Source organism: Barbus barbus (assembly GCF_936440315.1).
Source record: "Barbus barbus genome assembly, chromosome: 9".
Lineage (NCBI taxonomy): Eukaryota > Metazoa > Chordata > Actinopteri > Cypriniformes > Cyprinidae > Barbus > Barbus barbus.
This window is the reverse complement of record NC_136737.1, coordinates 22432562-22454167: the sequence shown is the minus strand read 5'-3', so window position 1 is coordinate 22454167 and position 21606 is coordinate 22432562.

The following is a 21606-nucleotide window of genomic DNA, read 5'->3' as shown; positions in this document are numbered from 1 at the left end:
TTTCTTTTCTGTTACTTCAGTTGTGTGTATCTTAACGGCAATGCGAGAGGAAAAACAAAAATACGAAGCTCACGTTGTCGCTACATGTGAGTGTGCACTTGATAAGACCTCTGGTTGTGTTTTCTGCTCTTCAGCTCAGAAAGCCTCTAAAGACTAGTTTGGCGGGCAGTAAGGATGAGTCAGATGAGTTTTCAAAGTGAAATTTGTGTGACACATTTGCAAACATGCTGTGCAACCTGTTAAGTATTTGAAATCAGCATGGAATCGCTAGCATCGTAACATGCTAGCGTTTTTTGTTGTTGTTTTTCTCTCTCTTGGTGGTTCTGCGTGAGCATATTAAAATTGTCTCTCCAGACTCTTTTCATGTGAAACAACTATAATAACCCAAAAAACAATCATATTCTGGAAGCCATGTAGTTCTATATACAATTTAGACAACAAAATGGCCTTGTTTAATTTTTCAGCCCTTTTCTACCAGATGGGCAGCAGGTGGGATTGTTCTGCCCGTCCATTCACATTGTAAAATCAAGTTAGCATGTGTTATTAGCCACCTGTTTGTGTTCACGTGATAACTGTAGCATTGTTTGCAGGTTATCCCCTGTTTATTTGTTGGCAGGGCTACGTTTAGTCCACTCTTTCATCTGGTTTCTCCTGACAGGAACAGCCGATGCTAAATGTTATGTTGTATTTTGTCACGGGAAGAAGTAAAATTTATTTGGAGGTAATTATTTCTTTGTCTGCATTCCACATGATGAAATGTGATCACAAAACCTGGGTTTGCAAAACACATGTTCTCTCATAGCGCATTTCTTTGTAATGAGGTTGCACAAAAATCATTCTTTTCATTGGTGTTTTTTTCCCCCAAACATCCTTACAGCAAGACACCCCATGTGAATTGAGTAAAATTACATTTTAAAATATATAAATAAATAAAAACTAAGTATTAAAACAACTTTTACAAAGGCTAAAAATTAATTACTAAAATAATTTAATTAGAAAGTAACTAATAGATATCACCATACTTACCCAGTTGATTGATTATATTAAGAATGACAAGTTTTCTGAAATGTTCGGATTCAATTAGCAAATGGGGCATTTTATAATTAAATATGCATTTTTGGATAAATTTGCATACATTTTCAAAATGGAAATCTGAACATTGTATAAAGCCTGGTTCAAAATTCTTGTTTCATTTTGTTAACATATTTTTATCAGTCAGTCCATAATAAAAACAATAGTGTCAACTTGTATAAAACCAGCAAAATGATATATGAACAAACCCCTCAGTAATAGCCTTCTGAATATAGACAGGAATAAAATAAGATAAAATAAAATAAAATAAAATATGTGCTACTGAAGTGGACCAAAAAAAAGCTTATTTAGTAAGAATGGCCTTTAAAATATATATTGTTATTAAAATCCAAAGACGCAAATAGAAAAAGTGCAAATAAATAAATAAATAAATAAATAAACCTTTAGTAGTGTATTTTGCATGTTTTTATTTGACTAGTTTGAAAACAAGTTATCAAAAGCCAAATAACTCCAAATATCAAAATTGACCAGTGCATGAAAAGGTTTTTGTGCATAATGCCTTGCCTTAAACTATACATATGTGCATTACTTGAGAAAACAATCTTGTACGATATTTAACTAACCCTAATGTCATTACAAACCTGACTTACTTTCTTCTGTGGAAATAAAAAAGAAGATATTTTGGCAAATTTCTCTGTGCTTTTTTTTTTTTTTTTTTTTACACTGCCCTCCAAAAGTTTGGAAACACCCTAGAAAAGTGAGGTTTTGGACAATATTGGCATGAATCATTTTTAATTTCTGATAATTTTGCACTGATAAGGGACAACACAAACTACAAAACATATTTTATTACATAAACAGTTTATACAGTATACATCGATTCATCAAAATATCCACCATTAGCAGCTATTACAGCTCTGCATAATCTGGGCATCCGAGCTGTCAGTTTATTCAAACATTGACTTGATACTGTATATTATTACTCCAAGCCTCCTGAAGGATTGCCCAAAGATGATTCACACTGGTTGGACACTTCTTACGGACATCACGGTTCAGTTCCTCCCATAGTAGCCCAATTGGGTTGAGGTCGGGTGATTGAGGAGGCCATTCCATGACAGACATGATGCCAGCTGACTGTTTCCTCTCCAAATAGGATTTGCACAGCTTGGAAGTGTGCTTGGGGTCATTGTCTTGTTGGAAAGTTTAAGAAGGTTGGGGTGTTTCCAAACTTGTGGAGGGCAGTGTAGGTCAGTAGAGTTTAGTGTTGTTTTGTACCCCACTGACTTCCATTATTTGGACAAAAACAGGCGACTATGGCGTCATGTGGCTCATCTTCCTAATTTCAAAACATAGTCAGCACTTCTGTTCATGATGTGATGCGAATGAGGTCCCTATGGATGTGATGTAATGCTACGCCACCCTTTGCTCCGAAGCCCTTCTCCACAGTTGAGACCACACAACACTGTCCCGCCGCCAGCTTTTCTGCTTCCTCCATCAACCGAGCACAGCAATACTTCTTCTCTCTGAAGGTTTCCTTAGCTCAGCTTAATGATAAACCTCTCTCTCAGTTTTTCCCTTTTGGAAACCAACACAATCTTTCTCTGTTTTCTTGGACTGAATGCAAGATTTCGCTTTGATTTGTTCGTAAAGCAATGAGATGGGAAAGTCAGAGATTAAAATGTAATATATGTTGTTTGCTTGTTTTCTTATAGTGCCTACGAATTTGAAGGACGTTTGAGGTGATTCTAGGAATCAGTCTGTAGATACAGTGCAATTTGCCGTAATTGCTGTTGTTGTCCTGTTTAAACACAGGGAAACGTCATCAATCATCTCTTATCAGGGGTTCTTCTCTGTGGAAATGAAAATTCGGCTATAACATCCAATACTGGTCAGTGTTTGTCATTATATTCTCCAGATATTGATTTCTTTAAGCTGTTAATTAAGTCTTGTAGACTTTTGGCCTTAAGGATTTGCTTTGATTTATTGTACATGCACAGAGACAATTCATGCCAATGTCTCAGCATAGTAAATAAATGCAGTTATTAATAAAAATTTAATATTTTAATAATATTTTTAAGTTGTAAATGTAATATTTTAAATATTTTAAATGTTTTAAGTATTTTATTTATTTTATAAAATAAATAATATAACAATATATAGCATTATAATATATAACAAATATACATAAATACACACACAACCATCCAAAATTTTGAAAGACATTTTGAAAGAAATTAATTTTATTTATACGGGTCATGAACTGCCTTTGTTTTTTTTGTACTGTTCTCTGAGGTCCACTTATAATGTTATAATGTTACATCAAAAACATAATTATTTAGAAGCAATAGGCTATTTTCTGACTTGCTTTTAACCCCCCTCATCAGAACGCTCTGTTGGAAAAGGTGTGGCAGATTGTAGACTCAGAAGTAAACACCCACTGCTTTGATTGGCTAACAGCGTACATTCATTCCTCATAGATGGACACTGCTGTGGTTTAGGTCAAAAACTAAAAAAAAAAAAATCTCAATACATATCAAACAATCGATAAGAAGAGACAAATCAACAGTGTTCCCATAATAAAAACAGTTACTCTCACTTGTGGTGCGACATTACTGTCAGATGCAATAAAGTTGGCACAGCATCGTCTTTTAGTTTCAATCTTTTTGAACATTCCACATCGAATTGTGCCTTGTTTGTAAACGAATCTGCGGTAAAATTAAGTGAACGAAGGACCAAGTTCTTACTGACGCAGTCTGGATCTTCATTAAAAATAAAGTTCATCCACTCTTTCCTTACATTGGCATCAGAAGGAAGGCGATGCAAAGACTGTTTTTCCACAACTTGGCACTTCACAGGGTTGTCTTCAGAGCCATCTTTATAGTTTGGTTTCTGCGCGTTCACCTCTCTCATAATCATTACATGCACAAATCAGTGGGCGGGGCTAAACAGGTATTGATGTAGAATCAGTGGGCGGAGCTATACAGACAGCGATGTAGAAGCAGGCGTTGATGATCTTTTGCGGAGGCGGTGCTTATTCACACTATTAAATCATAGAGTAGAACATTCCACAAGCTGTCATTTTGGCAGACTGCCTTCAATATAAGATGTTGTTTTTAGACTAATGAGAAGGTTTTGAGTTTTAAAACTTACAGGACGGTTTTGTACAATGACCTCTTACATGTCAAATGATTTCTCAGTTCATGACCCATTTAAAAAGGTGCATAAAATTGATCAAAAGTTCAATAAGGACATTTATAATGTTACAAATTATTTTTATTTCAAATAAATGTTCTTTTAAACTTTCTATTCATCAGAAATACTGAAAAAAATGTTAAGCAGCATTAAGCAACATTTCACCATTAATAATAATAATAAATGTTTCTTTAGTGGAAAATCTGTATATTAGAATGATTTCTGAAGGGTCATGTGACACTGAAAACTGGAGTAATGTTGCTGAAAATTCAGTTTTGCATCACAGAAATAAATTTAATTTGAAAATAAATTCAAATAGAAATTATAAAATTATAATAATATTTTAGAATATTTATGTTTTAATTGTAATTTAAATGCAGCCTTGGTGAGCAGAAGAGACTATATATATATATATATATATATATATATATATATATTGTGGCGGGAGGAGCCAAAGACAGACACAGTGGGTGTGGCGTCAAGCCTCGGAGAGGTTTTTATTAAACAATAAAAAGGAAAATAAAGTGTCCAAAGGGGAAAAGTGTCCAAATAAACGGGGAATCTGGTGTCCTCGTTGTGCTGCGGGGCTTGTGCCGGAGGGTAGTGTTCGTCAGGGAAGGGTCCAGGGAAGGGTCCAGGGAAGGGGAGGAGTCCGGTGGCCGCACGCGCTCCCCTCTCGGGGCCGGGAGCGATTGGCGGCGGCGTCTCTTGCGCGGCTTCGTCCATCTCCTGGGTTCCCGGCGCTTCTGGGGGATTCGGCGGCCCGGCATCCTGGCCCATCAGCCGCCTAACGGGTGCGGCAGTCCTCCTCGACGCACCCTTCCTGGACCCACAAGGACACCAGCGTGCATGCACGGGGAAGAGACCGGTGTCCCGAGGAGAGGCACGCTCGGCGTTTAAACGGCGGCGTTGATGAGGCTCTATTCACATCAGGTGCGCCTCATCACACGCCGCCAGCCCTGCGTGTTCAGCGCCCCTCCTCTCTCACACACCCACTTGGGAAGCACTGGATTATATCACGTGCAGTGACATTTCCCTTCTGTAACAGTTGGTGTAAGTTTTACCATGCCTTGGGAATTAATTTAGTTTCCTGCTCCTGAAAAGTAATGGATGACAGTACTCATTTACTGTTTCCTTTTGGTTCTCACTGATATTTACAGGTGGAGCTGAAGAATTAGAGCTTTGTTTGTGTTCTGGTTTGGTTTAGCATCTTGTCAGCCAGCGTTTTAGTGAGTATTAATCAACACAGCGAGATGAGAAGGGCTCCAAAGCTGAGAGATTCCCTTGGCTAAAACCACCTGACAAGTGATGGTGTTTAATTTCCTGGTCCCCACTTCAATCCTGCATCTGTCAAACTGAGCCCGCAGGGGAAATAGGTTTCAGTACATGCACGTTCTTGCATACATACATATGTGTGTGTGTGCGCGTGTGTTTGTATTTTTTAGGTTTTTTTTTTATTATTTTGTAAGGTTTTCAAATTAAAATGTAATAAAATGCATAAAGTCTGTTTAGAAACATTTCTTAAAATATTATTACAATTATTATTTTTTTTAATATATTTATTTTTAATATTTATCTTATTGAATTATTTATTTCAAGGAATAAAATAAAAATATCTCCGTATAAATAATTTGAGCATTTCAAATTAAAGTGACCCAATAAAAAGTAAAAATCCCTTTGAAAAATATCTTGTTAAAATATTTAGTTTAAGCATTTAAAGATGCATGTAAGAATCCAATTAAAAGTATTAAGTTATTTTAATCTATTCAAAAATAAAATTAAATGAATTATTTGATTTTATTTTATTTAAATGTCCCCTTAGTGAAGAATCGTTAAAATATTTAATTTCATAATTTACAGTTTACCCTTTACAGTTAAAGAAAAAAACATTAAAGCCGGTATGTAAAAAGCCAGCATAATCTATCCAACAACTTAAATGACTTTTATTTTATGTTATATACAAACATATTTGTTTTTAAGAAATAAAATTAAAATATCTTATTAATATTTAATTTTACCATTTAAAATGAAAATAGCCAAATATAAAGTATTAAAGCCTGTAGGTATATATAGGCTATATTACCTATCCAAAAACTTAAATTACTTTTTTTTTTTTTTTTATTATTCCAGGACAGAAAAGTTCTCCTTTTGAATGGGGTCTGAGGCCAACCTAGTAATGTACTCATAAACCAGGAGGGTCAGGACAGCCTCAGGCCCACGTTTTTCCCCGTTACCTTGGCCTACGTGGGTCTCAGAGGCCTATTGCTGTGGTAAAAGGACATGATATTTCATCCAGGTTTTCTCCTGGTAATAAAAGCCTGATTCAGCATGCCTCATTAGACGAGGCTGGTGTGGCAAACGCTGCCTGTATTGTTTGGCCAAAGGAACATTGAGTGTATAAACTTGTTTATGGTGCTTGTCACTGTTTTTAACAGGGGTGGTACTTTTTAGCTGTTTGGGACGTATTTGATGTGACTTATGAGATCTGCCTGGTTTATTTATGGTTTTGGAGAGGTTTGCGTTCAATGGGATCCTTCTTTTTTTTACAGGCTCGTGCTTGTTACCTCTACAAAGATGACAGACATTTGGAGGCGTTTGCTTTGCTCTAATGAAGCTGAATCTGAAAACAATTTGATGTAGAAACAATTTTTCACTCAGAAACGGCTAGTAAATTTTGTAAACAATTACGAAGATAGGTTGAATTAAATGCGAAGTTTTGAAGCAGAAATAGTAAAATGTACTCCAATAATCTGTATTTACAACTTTGAAAAATAATTTTTTACAGTGTATTTATGAGCGTCGTATAAGGACCGAAAGAGGTTTGTTTTTGCCAATGCTGTAAGCTAAACTCAACGTTTTTTCCCAGAGTGCCGTCTGTCGACAGGCCATTTATCTCGGCAAACAGGAAAAGGTGATTTTTCACTCCTCTTTTCCTCAAACGATGCCCTGCTTCGCTTTTTATTCATCCCCCAGGGTGTGTTTGTCATCTTTAAGGAGGCCAGAAAGCCCTGCTGAGACTTTCATTTGATACGTCTGAAGACTTTCTGAGGTAAACTGCGTATTTAAGAAGAAACCGCGTGCCGGCCCGAACACTGTAACCCACCTTCAGTATAAACTTACCACCAAACCCCAATACAGCTGTGGATTTTGATATCGTAAGCGCTTGCGGAGAGTAAAACTAGCCACAATCCAGCATGATTACATCGGTCTGTGCATTGAGGGGCTTTTTGGAGACATCTGTATGCTAAAAAGCAAAGTTGAAGCCAAAAGCGGAGCCTCCAAGACCCAGACCAATTTTAGACCCCTTGAGGCCCAGATCCATATCAAAACTGAAACACTGAAGGACCAGATCTGTCAGTTTTATTGAAGTGAAAGAAAAAAGAAAATCCAGTTCATTTCGTATATCCAACAATTAATAAACAACAATTAATGCATCAAAACCTGCTGTGCTGTACATGTGCTGTACAATCTAATGAGTTAACCGAACTTAAAACGAGAAGTTCGAAAAATTAAGCAGTTAAATTGATGTATTTATTTATACAAATGTTTTTAAATTACATTACTAACATTTTTCTTTTGGACTGCTAAACCATCTGTTAACTGTACAAATTTCAGTTACATAAGAAATCCATGTTCACAGTCAATAATATAATATAAGTAAAGATAATTGCTGAAAAAAATTTGTTTGTAATTGACAGTCTTATTTTCTAAATAAATTAGTTCAAAACAATGAGAGAAATCTAAATTATATTTATAACTTATATAATAATTAAAATAATATAACAATATAATAACAGTAATATAATAAATTAAAGGTACATAAGGTGTATTATAATTATAAAATATTTCTTGCAAAATGAACATTATTATTTTGCACATATGCAAAATATTAAATAAAAAGGTTGAAATGAAAAAAGAATCAATTAATAATAATAACAACAAATCTGCTTATAAATAAAAATGTTGCAAATTTAATTAATAATTAATATTATAGTTAATTTATATATATGTATATAGTATATATATATATATATATATATATATATATATATATATATAGAAGTATATATATTACAAAAATATAACAACATAAACTAATATATATATTAGTTTACTTTGTTGTTATATGTTTTTGTTCATATTATTATTATTATTACTGAAATGTATTAACTGCTTTATGAGCTGCTTTTTAAAAAAAATGTATTATATATATATATATATATATATATATATAATACTTTTTATTTTAGCTATATAAGTAAATTATAATAAAATGTTTACCAAAAAAAATCGTAAATAATAATCTTAAAGACTTAATTTGCTGCCTGTGAGTTCCTGAAGTGTGCAGCTTAAAGTAGAATAGGTGCAAGAATTTTGGAGTCTAAAACTGGGTCACAAAGTAAAAAAATATGGAGAATCACTGATTTAAATCACAAGGATTTTAGGTTTTACAATGGACGGCTGCATGCCAGACACCTTCAGAGAGTCCTGCCGAATGATGAAGATACCCTGGTGACTTGCGGTTGAGGTAATTTTCACCTTTAATACGCTGGAATTACACTGTGGTCTTGTCCGAGACCATAAGCCGAGAGCCAGATCCAGACCAAGACACTGAGTAATGAGAGCCACACCACCGTCACATTAATGTGGTCTCGAGAGATCTCAAGAACAAACCCACAACATCAAGTCTCTGATTAAATGCGTACTCATTTAAAACTATTAATTGCAAATATTGGTACCTGACATGCAAATGAAAACCCTATTCGTCTTCAGAAAACACTTCGGATGTTCCAGCAATGACACTGTGGTTCTTGTCTTACAGTTTTCTTGTCCCTTTCGATGCTGTCTAAGCGCTCTGATGAGCTGGAGTCTCGATGTGAAGAGAGTCGGATGGCAGGACCGAAGCCAGTGTGGTTGCTGCGGCAGACCTACTCTGAAAGGTATAAACATATGAAGCTGAAGAAGAAATAAGGAGGATAAAGCAAGTGCGCTAATACTAAGGGGTCATTTATAGTATCAAAATGAACCCAAAAAGCTCTTCAGATCGAAATAACGTCATTAATTTGTAAACAACACTTTTTTAATGTGTCTAATGTCTGATTCCTGGACAGGCTTGTCAAAGTTGAGAGGTTTTTAATAATTCTTGTGCCGTCAACGATGGTGAAATTGTGGTGGGGTTTGGCCTGATTTCTCCAACTGTTGCCTGCCATGACCGTGAGGTTCATTCCATCCTGATTATAATTGCTTTCATCTTGTATCGTGACTGTTTTCAATTCTTCATGGCCCTGTCAGCTCGCAGAGGTTCACAGAGGTTGCAGGAGTCCCATACTACTGTGGTTTAGGTGAGTATTTCATAAACTCTTGTTTTGGGCCCCATTATCAGTCTGAATTCTGTGAAATTATTTATGTTTACAGTGTTGGGAAGGTTACTTTGGAAACGCAATACACTGTAAAAAAACAACAACAAAAAAAAGTTGTGCAAACATGAGTTTAAGGCAACCAGTTATATTGTATTGTATAGCAGAAACACTATACAAATAGCATATACACTATACAATACTCTGCGATGACAGAGAGGAAGTCCAATGCTTATAAAGCGTGTCTGAAGGGATCAGCTGTGTAATCAGTGCAATGTGAGATTGATGACAGCTGTATGTTGTCAGTGCGATGGATGATGGGAGTTGTAGTCCGATGGTGAAGTGCAACAGTAGTGTAGTGCAAGAGTCAATGTGGTGAGTGAGGGACCTCTGGTGGTGATTAAACGGAAGTTCATAGACAGAATTCGTGACAGTAACCAGATTGATTTTTTAATATTGGCTTAATGACAAAGCTAAAAAACCTAAGTGTCTTCAAAATTAATAATACATTGTCAAATATAGTGAATAAGGATAAAATGTATTTTGTTTTCATGAACAACAAATGTGAATAATATCTAAACACAGGAGTAAGAACAGGCCAACATTTAAAAAAAATTAAAATAAGAGAAATCAACAAAAATTTACATTTTGCCTAAATGTATTTGAGGGATATAAATGCTGTCCTGTTACATACTACTACATATTACTGTATACAACATATTCTACATATACTGACTACTACATATTCTGTAAATCAAGGGCCAAAACAAGACAGATGCTTTATGGATAGATGCGTCTGCAGTAACAACATGAAGGTTTCTGTCGGAAAGTTTTGCTTTGGGAGCTTGCAATCTTACAATATCTATTTTCTCTATCTTTTCTCCATCTCTGTAGATGCTGTTCCTGAGAGATGAGCCCTGTTGAAGGTTTGCTTACTGAGTTTGATGTCTTGTGATAGTATCTGGTCTATCCATTACGACACTCCCTGCTGAGGCGAACAGGATGAGTGAAAAACATCTCCCTATGCAAACACATGCGCAGTTATGCACCAGCTTTGGTGTGCCTCATGAAGACATATAATGTAGATCACAAACTCTGGGCAGAGAAAAGAATATGTATATATGGCTACTTTTGAATGGATGTCAATGGTTAAACATGCTTTTTGGGCCCAAATTGTGTGGTTGAAGCCTTGATCTGCTGTCTGGATCTACATGTAATTCCTAGTGGTAAAGCGACATGCGTTTTAGGAGTCGATGATAATTTGTTCCAATGATTCTTCCTTATGGTATCATAAAGACAGTCGAGTTGGCCAAATGTGTCAGCTCTTCCTGAAAGAGTCGATGATTAATCTGGTGCACAGACAGACGTCAGTGAAGCACCAGGATAATTTGAAATCAAAGATGATGTTCATAGCGAACGTTGAAACAAAGGCGCTTTAATGTTGAGGGACTTTACCCTTCACTTTCAATTGAGTAATTCGCTCGCTGTACATTTGGATGAAGCGCTGATGGAGGGTTAAATGTATCAGATTGGCCAGTATACATCAACAAACCATTTTCCCTTCACACCTCAGTGCTACTGGCCTCATAAATTGAGACTTTGAATTCTCGCACACATGGCTTTCTGCTTGCCAGTAGTCAATATGACTATGAAATGTCTGAAATGAGATCCTTCATTGAACACTTTGGGAGTCCACGTGTGCTGTCAGACTCAGTGCTTGATGGTCTGTTCCCCTCACGCTCTCACTTACCCTGGTGGTGTTTGAGGGAAACTTCGTAAGTTTTTTTTTTTCTTTTCCCCGGCTGGAGGGTGGTGACAAGGTTCACATATGCTCTCCAACGGGATATGCATGTTGCATTATACTCCCCGATACAATACTTGCATGTTGCATGTTACAATATTAGTAGTAGTAGTAGTAGTATTTAATGTTTTAATAATCATAAGAACCGTGATGTAATACTAATTAATTAATTTAAATAATTTGATTATTTTTGTTGCTCTTAATAACAGTAATAATACGATTTTATTACAAATTAATATCATCAACAATAACAACAACAACAATAATAATAATAATGTTATTATCACTGTTGTTTAAAAGGCTAATTCTTAAAACATAGAATACTATAAAATATTTTATATAATATAAAATATTTACATAGTATTAATAATAATAATTGTAAATGTGTAATAAATATTGTGTAAATAAGTATTATAATTATTATTATTAATACTACAACTACTACTACAATATTACAGTTGTTGTTTAAAAGTATAATTAATTTAATATTTAACTGCTAATTAATTTAATATTATTGTTTTTTAAATAATGATAATAGTCATTTATTATTATTATTATTATTGCTACTACTACTACTGTTTTTTTAAATGTCTATCATTAGTTAAAAAGCTATAATTAGCTATAATCATTACATTAAAAATATTTGTAATGTAATAATTATAGGTGTATCATCATCATCATCATCATCACATAAATAATAATAATAATAATTGAAAGTTAATTAAATTTAATAATAGTTTTAAAATAATCTTTGGATAAGAATGGTCATCAACAACAACAACAACAGTAATAATAATAATAATGCATTTCTAATAAATATTATTAACAAATACATATTTTATCAGCAGTCATCATTCATTTAAAACAAATATTGTAATGATTATTCATGTGAATCCAATATTTAAATATGCATATAAATTAAGTACATTAACAGTAAGTAAATAACATGTATTGTTATTTCAAAAATATATTACATTTAAATATGTGTATTTAAATTAATATTATGATATTGTTGCATTGTTTGTATTTGTTGAATGCTAGCTGCTTATTTGATGACATTATTTACTTACATGATCCAATGCACCATTTTTCTTAACAGAAGAAGATTTAAGCTTAAATTATAAGATTAAGATGTCTTAAACATAAGATGTCAAATAATAAAAAAGTAATTTCAACAAAAACTTCATAGCCTTTTCATTTAATTTTTGTAGTAATGACTGCCTGACTGTACAGTATAGCCAAATGTTTCTGGTAAACACTGCCAAATTTCATGTACGCTGCTTTAATCAACCACAGGGCTATCAAAACAGCCAATGAAACATTCAAATCACTTAAAAGATGACTGATCTAAGAATGGCGAGACAGTGTATACAGTTCATTCATCAGCAGTAATTACATTACATCACAAGCACGCAAGCCGCCAGGCCCCTCTCGCTTATGTAACCCTCAGTGGTCTTTCCCTCTTTCTGCGGCCAAACAAGAACCATGCATGTATGTGCGCAGATGTCGTGGAATCACAAACATTGTCATTCAACATTACAAGGACGGGTTGCGAACACAGGACAGTGATTTTTGTTGGGGAGTGAGTTCACACCCCCTTCTTCCTGAGTCACGAACTCAACCGCAGAGAATCTACGATTGTGTATCCTTTGTTCTTTCGTTCTTTGATTTCAGCATCTGGTTATTTTCTCAACTGACAAACCTCTAATTGGATCTGCAGACGGTCATCTTGAGTTTGGAAGCGGACCGTAGCTTTTCTCGATTAATGCGCAATTGAACCTGATCAGAGTGGCGCAATTTAGCAAATCGGTTTTCTTTATAAGGGAACTCTCGGAAACAAACAACCTGGTGAATCGCAAGCATATGTGGACAGATCCTCACCGGGGCCAAGGCCTTTCTGCACCTACAACGATGTTCCGAATTGGTATCTTCGAAGCATATATCCGCAACTCGCGCCAAAAGTCGAGATTACAATTGCTTGAAGGGCTCGTTGCCTGATTGTATGACAGCCAGGTTGGCGATGGCCTGCAACTGCAGATCTCATCAGGTGGAGAGATATTCGGAGGATTTGTTTCCCTCTTCTTTTGTCTGTTTAAACAATTAAGGCCTGGACATGACAGAGAATTGGACGGGCGTCCCCTTCGAGGTCCCTGGCGTAAGATCCCGCTCCAGCCATGATTAAGTGATGTCTTTTGGAGCCGGTGCCGGTTTAGTTATTTCTTTTGTTTTGGGCTCCAAGGAAAATCTCCACCAGAGCAGATGCTGGGGTAGGCAGGAGTGAAAGGGAGATGAAGGAAAGCGAGAGAGAGGTGACACATTTTCTCCGGGAAACCTCAGAGGGCTCATCACGGACTGCTGATCTTCCAACTTCTTCAGAATATTTTAGTGTTTTTCCTTCTCATTGCGACCTAAGAAACTCGCAGCGTTGCACTCCAGTCCATCGTGAGTCCAATAATCATGTCAGATATAATCTACGGCTTCTGCTTCCAGAGAAGTTTCACTTTATAGATCAGGAAGAGTCGAAATTATTCAGTTGTAAAGAGCAAAATGATGCAAATAATTTTTTTGTCGGTCAATTTACATGCAACTGGAAAATGGCTTATGTGAAGGTTTGCTTTGCATTTTTCAAATGTACAGGAATTGCAATAAATTAGATTTCTCAAGCTGTTTCAAACTTTTTTTTTGTGCATTTACAATGGAGACCACACCTTTCAAGCTTCTAAAAGGGCACAAAAGCACCATAAAACTATCAAAAGTACTATATTCCTAATCTCCCATAAGAAACTTTTCATAATCGCATTCCAAAATAAAAGTTTTTGTTCCCATAATGTGTGTGTACTGTGTATATTTATTATGCATATATAAATACACACACATGCGTGCATATATTTAATAAAAATGTTAAGTTTGTATATTAAATATATTTATGTGTTATAATTTATATTAATATATACATATAAATTTAGCAGAACAGACGGAAGAAGATCCGGCAATGTGCATTTGTTTGCCTATAAATATATATATATATATATATATATATATATATATATATATATATATATATATAATACATAATTAATATACTTTAAAATACAATTTAATTCAGTGATGCAAATCAGAATTTTCTTCAGCTGTTACTCCAGTTTTCAGAGTAATATGATCCTTCAGAAATCATTCTAATATATTGATTTATTACCAGTTTTGGAAACAGTTTTGCTGCTTAATATTTTTTGGAACCTGTGACATTTTGTTCAGGATTATTTGATGAATAGAAAGCTAAAGAGTACAGCATTGATAATAAATCAACATACTGGAATGATTTCTGAAGAATTATGTGACAGTGAAGACTGGCGTAAAGGCTGATGAAAATTCTGATGTGCATCAATGAAGTTAATTACGTAAAAAAAAAAAAAACATTTAAAATCTTTTGAATGGCAGTGTGTGTGTGTATGTATATATATATATATATATATATATATATATATATATATATACATACATACATACATTTTATCTATATATCTAAATGAAAATAGACTATATAAGTAACTAGTAACTTGAGTATTTATTTTTATCCGATACTTTTTTTACCCTTACTCAAGTAACTATTCAGACTATTAATTTTATTTTTACTTGAGGACAGTTTTTAGGTTCTCTACCCACCTCTGCATATTTCAGTCCCTTCCTCACACAAAGACATTCAGTGACCACACAAACACACAAATTTACACATGAAATTAGCATATAGCAAATGTTTTCGCAATGAAATAATGATTAGCTTCATGGGCAGCATGCCGAGTTCCGGCTTGTGGACATTTAGCAGGCTTTCAAAGTGATGCCGAAGAACCATTTTTTGTTTCTCAAAAATTGTTTCATTGATCAGTTCCTTGAAGAACATTTTTTATTATCTGAAGAACGTTTTTCCACTATGAAGAATGGAAAGGTTCCATGGATTTTAAAGGTTCTACATGGAACTATCAGTGCCAATAAAATAAGAAAAGTTTGGATGTGTTTTATACAAATGACTAATTTGGGGCATGTGGTTGCTCAATTAGAATACTCAAAATTTATTAACATTAGAATGAGGTTGTTTTTTTTGTTGGTTTTCCTTATGCATATATATAAAAATTATTATTGAATAGAGACTCATTGTATGACGACAATGTATATCATAGTGGCATATAGCTGAGAGTGTATAATTACTACTTTTTTATTCTGTTATTATGCTTTTTGTCAATTTTAGATCTTCACTCTCTTTTATTATATTGAAAAGAGTGGACCAGATTGTCTTCAACATTTAATCTTTTGTGTTCCAGGAAAGATGGCAAGTCATAAAATTTTGATGACGAATTTGTCAGATTTTTCATTTATTACCTTAAAGCACACCATAAAACATTCAGTTTTACACCCACTGGCATTTACCAGCAAATCTGTACTTGCATTTTGGATTTGGATGATATAACTCCAGCTCCCACCCCTTTGTGTAATGTAACCCAGCGCTGTTCTCCATCATCCTCTCTGTATTTCTGGCTCCAGAGGTCCTGTGAAGAATTGCTGTCCACTTTTGGTCTTCAGACCAGGCCAGAGAACAGGTGGTGAAGCCATCTCTAGCAGCTTTTCTTTCGCTTTAGCTCTCTGTGTACTCGAAAATGAGCCATGTGGCGCACAGAGCCACACTGAAGGTGAAGGCAGGGCTGGGTCAACACGGGCACAGGATGGAGAAAGTCTTTCAGGAAATTCCTGCGCAGAACAAAACGTTTGACACAAAGCCTGGTCTTAAAACCGATTGCTACATTTCTCACTCCTTCTCTCCAGCGTTTTCCGTGCCATATGTTTGATTTTAGTTTTTTACGTATGAAGAAACCCAATGCCCTTTTATTATCATACCAAACAGCACTGCGTTGCAAACAGCATTGACCTTTTTACAGGACCGAACTTTGCTGTTACTGGAGGCTTTCTTGCTAAATGATTTGAACACACATGATGGTAATTGACAGCGTATGTTCTTGTTGAAATGCAATATGGAAACTATTTCTTCTCTCAAATGTAATTTCAAATCGCAGGTGTCCAAATACATGAGAATCTGTGGAGTGTTTCTTCATTCCAGTTGATGGGGTCAAGCGAATAAAGGGGGGGGGGGGGGGGGGATAATGACTCCTGTGGATTGGAAATATTTGAAAAATCTCGCTCTTGCTCACCACAAAGCCATTACTAAGTTACAAAAATGCTACAAAAAATATTATTATGATTAATATTTAATTCAAGTAGTTTTTTGTATGGAAACCCGTTTACACCACGGTATTTAAAAGGTAACTGCGACTCTCACAACTGTGAGAACTGTGAGAAACAAAGATACTCTAACAAGATATAAACTAGATAAAAACTTAAATTTAAAAATTTAAAAAATTTTAACTCACAATTGTGAGTTTATAATTCGCAATTGCAAGATATAAACTTAATTCTGAGGAAAGAAGTCTGAATTGTAAGATATAAACTCGCAATCGTGAATTCTGAAAGGAAAGGTCTGAATTGTGAGAATAAACTCGATTGCAATTAAAAAGTCACTTGTGAGACAAAAAATTTGAATTGCAAGATAGAAACTAAATTATGAGATGTAACGTCTAAATTGTGAGATATAACTTTGCAAATGTGAAAAAAAAATATCTTTTTTTTATAAAAATATAAAGTCATAATTGCGAGATAAAAACTGCACAATTCTTCGAAAAAAAAGTAAAATTTAGCTGTTAACTCAATTTATGAGTTTATAATTCACAATTGCAAGATATAAACTGGTAATTCTGAAAAGAAAAACCCGCAATTTTTAGAAAAAAAGCTAAATTGCGAAATGTTAACTCGTAATTATGAGTTTATAACTTGCAGTTGCAAGATATATATGGTTAATTCTGAAAAGAAAAGTCTGAATTGTGAGATATAAATTCGCAAGTGTGATAAAAAATTCACTTGTGCGATTAAAAAATCAGAAGTGAGATATAAATTCAATTTTGAAAAAAAATCTATGAGTTTGTAACTTGCAGTTGCAAGAAATAAACTGGCAATTCTGAAAAGAAAAGTCTGGATTGTAAGATTAACTGGACATTGCAATTAAAAAGGTCACTTGTGAGTAAATTAGAATTGCAAGATATAAACTCAATTCTTAGAAAAAATGCAAACGTTTATAGCTTGCACTTGCAAAATGTAAACTGTTAATTCTAAGAAGAAATGTCAGAATTGAGATATAAATTCACAATTGCGATTTAAAAAGTAACTTGTGAGATAAAGTAGAATTGCAAGCTATAAACTCACAATTCCTAGAAAAAAAATCGAAAGTTAACTCACAGTTGTGAGTTTATAAACTTTGATATAAACGTAATTCTAAGAAAAGTCGGTAACACTTTATAATAATGTTCAGTTGTAAGTAATTTATAAGTGATTAGTTAATGATTAACTAATAATTTACAAAACATTCATAAGTGATTAATAAGTGATATGCTAACAATTTGTGTATGTTTTGTTAATTCATTTACAAGTCATTTAAAAGTAATTAGTTAATGATGAACTAATCATTTACAAAACATGACTATGCGTTCATAGATGATTAACAAGTGATATGTTAATACTTTTATCTATGTTTTGTAGATTAAGTTATAAATCATTTACAAGTGATTAGATGATGATGAACTAATCGTTTACAAAACATGACTATACATTCACAAATGATTAAGTAATATGCTAACGATTAACAAATTTGTCATAAGTTGTCTTTAAAAAATAGCATCATGTAATATGTGGGTGGTGATGGCGCAGTGGATAAGACACATGCCGTTGGTGTGAGAGACCCGGGTTCGAATCCACTGTGAAACACCAATGTGTCCCTGAGCAAGACACTTAACCCCTAGTTGCTCCAGAGGCGTGCGACCTCTGACATATATAGCAATCGTAAGTCGCTTTGGATAAAAGCGTCAGCTAAATGAATAAATGTAATAGTTAATAAAATTCTTAATGGTTAATAGTTACTAATTAATATATTATTAATCACTTATAAATCATTGAAATGTCAACATTTTACTGTTATCTCAATAAATGTTATAAATCATTTACAAAGCTTTCTGCATCCCGTAATCTAAAGTGTAAACTACCCATCAGTTGTAAATGTATTACAAACTATATGGTTTCCAGTTTTGTGTGCGTAAATATATATATACACACAAACAACCTGTAACCAGAAGGTTTGTAAAAAACTGATGAGTAGTTTTCATTTGCAGAAAGTGTTCATCATCATCTAATCACTTATAAATGACTCACAACTGAACGTTATTATAAAGTGTTACCGACCTGTGAGAGTATTGTGCAGCAATAAACAACATAGAAACTGATCTTTTCAGCAGGACACTGTCAAACTTTCAGGCATTACTTTGGGCAAGGAGTGATTCAAATGAAAACACGTTAGAAAAATATATGAAGACAGCTCTTGACCTACATGTCAGCTAAAGAAATTGAATTAAATATCATCTTGTAACGTCTGGTGGAAAGATGGTCAGAAGCAATTTTGTTGTGCTCGGAAATCAGGTCACCAAATCTCTCTGGACACAATCTTCTTTTGTTAGCTGACAAATGGAAGGCAAGATTTTATTATTTTGAAAAATATGCCCTTCTTTGAATCCTTAAAATATTTATTTGACAGTCTATCTTGCACGTTAGCACTTAGAAAACTCTATTGCATTCATTGCATCCATTTTCACAGAAGAGAAAAGTTGTGTATTTTCAATTATAGAAGAAGAATTTGTGAATATTTTACTTGGCTTAAGCTTTGTTTTATAGGATGGTCTGTCTGAATACTTGATTCTGATTGGCTGGAAAGTGACTGTTAGTCTGGTCCAGTTAGTTTGTTAAAACAAACAAAAAAAAAAGAATAATTGTATGTCTCAGGAATTGATTACTTTTTGTTATATTAAGATCACATTAGAACTAGTCTTAAAGTTTTTTAGTTTTTCTTTTTTAATTAATGCCCTTATTTATTTGTAGTACTTTTCCTTTTTTTAAATATATTTTGTTCTGTTTTATCCTTATCTTTTAGTATTTTAGTATTTAAAATATTATTGAAATTATCATAGAATTTGTAGTATCACGTATATACCATTATAATATTAACATTTCTAGTATTTTCTTTTTTTTCAGTTTTCATTTTATATTTAACTTAAGTTGTAGTTAGTATTGTTATTGTGTTATTTGTTATTGTGATAATAATAACAAAAGTATTGTTTTTTGTCATGTGTTTGTTTCAGTTGATTTCCAGTTTGTCCTTATTTGGTCGGTTTCCTGTCATTAGTTAATCATCGTTTATTCCATTCACCTGTTTTGTATTAATCATCTTGTTTGCTCCTTTGTTTCTGTTCCTTTTATAAGTCCTCAGTTCTCCCTTAGTCTTTGTCTAGGTTTAATGTTTAAAATGATTATAGTGTGTTAACGCCTATTAAAAACTCCTTTTCGGCCACTCCTTGTCATGCGCCTATCTACTACAACCACTACCGTTACAGAAACCAAAACCGAACCGAAGATGGAGATCGCAGAGCGCTTTGCCGTCCTGGCCCACCGAGATCTCCCACTGCCAGACTTTGCGCAAGAGTTCAGCGGAAGGAGAATCGCCTGCCGTTCACGGGGAAATCAAGCCCGCCGGCATTCGCGGCCGTCGCAAGACTGCCGCTAGTGGCCAAAGCAAGCCCGTCTGCAGAGAGTATGGCAGGCCCTCCAGCAGAAAGTATGGCAAGCCCGCCTATAGAGAGTATGGCAAGCATACTGACGCTTGGTCCTGCGCTCCTGGACATGGCACTGCCACTGGAGTTTGCTGCGCCCACTCTAGCCCCAGAGTCTCCCTCACCGCTGGTTCCGCCTAGCCTTTCTCCGTCTCCTTCGCCTCTGCTGGTCCCGTCCAGCCATTCGTCTCCTGAGTTCCCCAAGTCGGCCAGCTCCACTCCTCGCAAGTACCCTCCAGTCCCTGCTCCTCACAAGTGCCATTCAGTGCCTGCTCCTCGCCAGTGCCCTCCAGTGCCTGCTCCTCGCAAGTGCCCTCCAGTGCCTGCTCCTCGCATAAAACCTCCTATGAATCCACTGGTCCCGTCCAGCTCTCCTTCGTTTCCATTGGTCCCGACCAGCTTTCCTTCGTCTCCTATGTCTCCACTGGTCCTGTCCAGCTCCGCACTTCCAGAGCGCCACCAAGAGTCCGCACTTCCAGAGCGCCCCCAAGTGCCCGCTCCTGGCCTCCCAAGTCTCCTGTCCTGCCATGGCCTCCTGCCCCCCCGATATCTGTCACGTGTTGGTTTCAGTTTAGTTCCTGTTTGTCCTTATTTGGTTGGTTTCCTGTCATTAGTTAATCATCGTTTATTCCATTCACCTGTTTTGTATTAATCATCTTGTTTGCTCCTTTGTTTCCATTCCTTTTATAAGTCCTCAGTTCTCCCTTAGTCTTTGTCTTGGTTTAATGTTTACAATTGTTATAGTGTGTTGATGCCTATTAAAAACTTATTTTCGCCCACTCTTTGTCGTGCGCCTATCTACTACAACCACTACCGTTACACCCCCCTATATTTCTTTATAGAGAAGATTCAGTTTTAAATGTATAATACAAGTCTATTTCCCTTACATAAAATACTAGCTATAGAATTAACCTTAGTGAAAAACAAAGATGTCAGCCATTTTCATCCAAATGTCATTTCCACCACTGTCATTTTCATATTTGAAGAAACACTCTGGCTGCAACAAAGTATCTTTATCCACTGACGTTGAGAAAGGCATATGGATGCTAAACCCAGAGCTAGCCTGTTGCTATTAGTCATCTGAGGTGAAAGAGAAGAGAAAATAAGAGCAGTTTCCCCTCATCTTTCACATGATTAATGTGCTATAGGAGTATGTGATTTGGCTTCAGTAAATCACGTACTGGATCGATGGAAATAATTTTTGTGTTGAAAAGCAAATATCATTGTGTCTGTATTTGTGTGTACCGTTTCTCTGCTGGAGGTGACTCTCAAGACATTGTTTTGGAAATACTGACTCTGTCTGTTTTTCTCTAAGGTTGACATGTCTCTCCCTCTGGGTTGAGATTTGACAAATCACATGGAGGACATACCCTGATCTTCTCGGTGTCGGGATTCCCTGAGTGAGCGAGCTGGATGGAGACGTGGCCTAATATGCCTGGCTCCCAAGAAAGCATGTGAGAGAATGAAAGAGAAG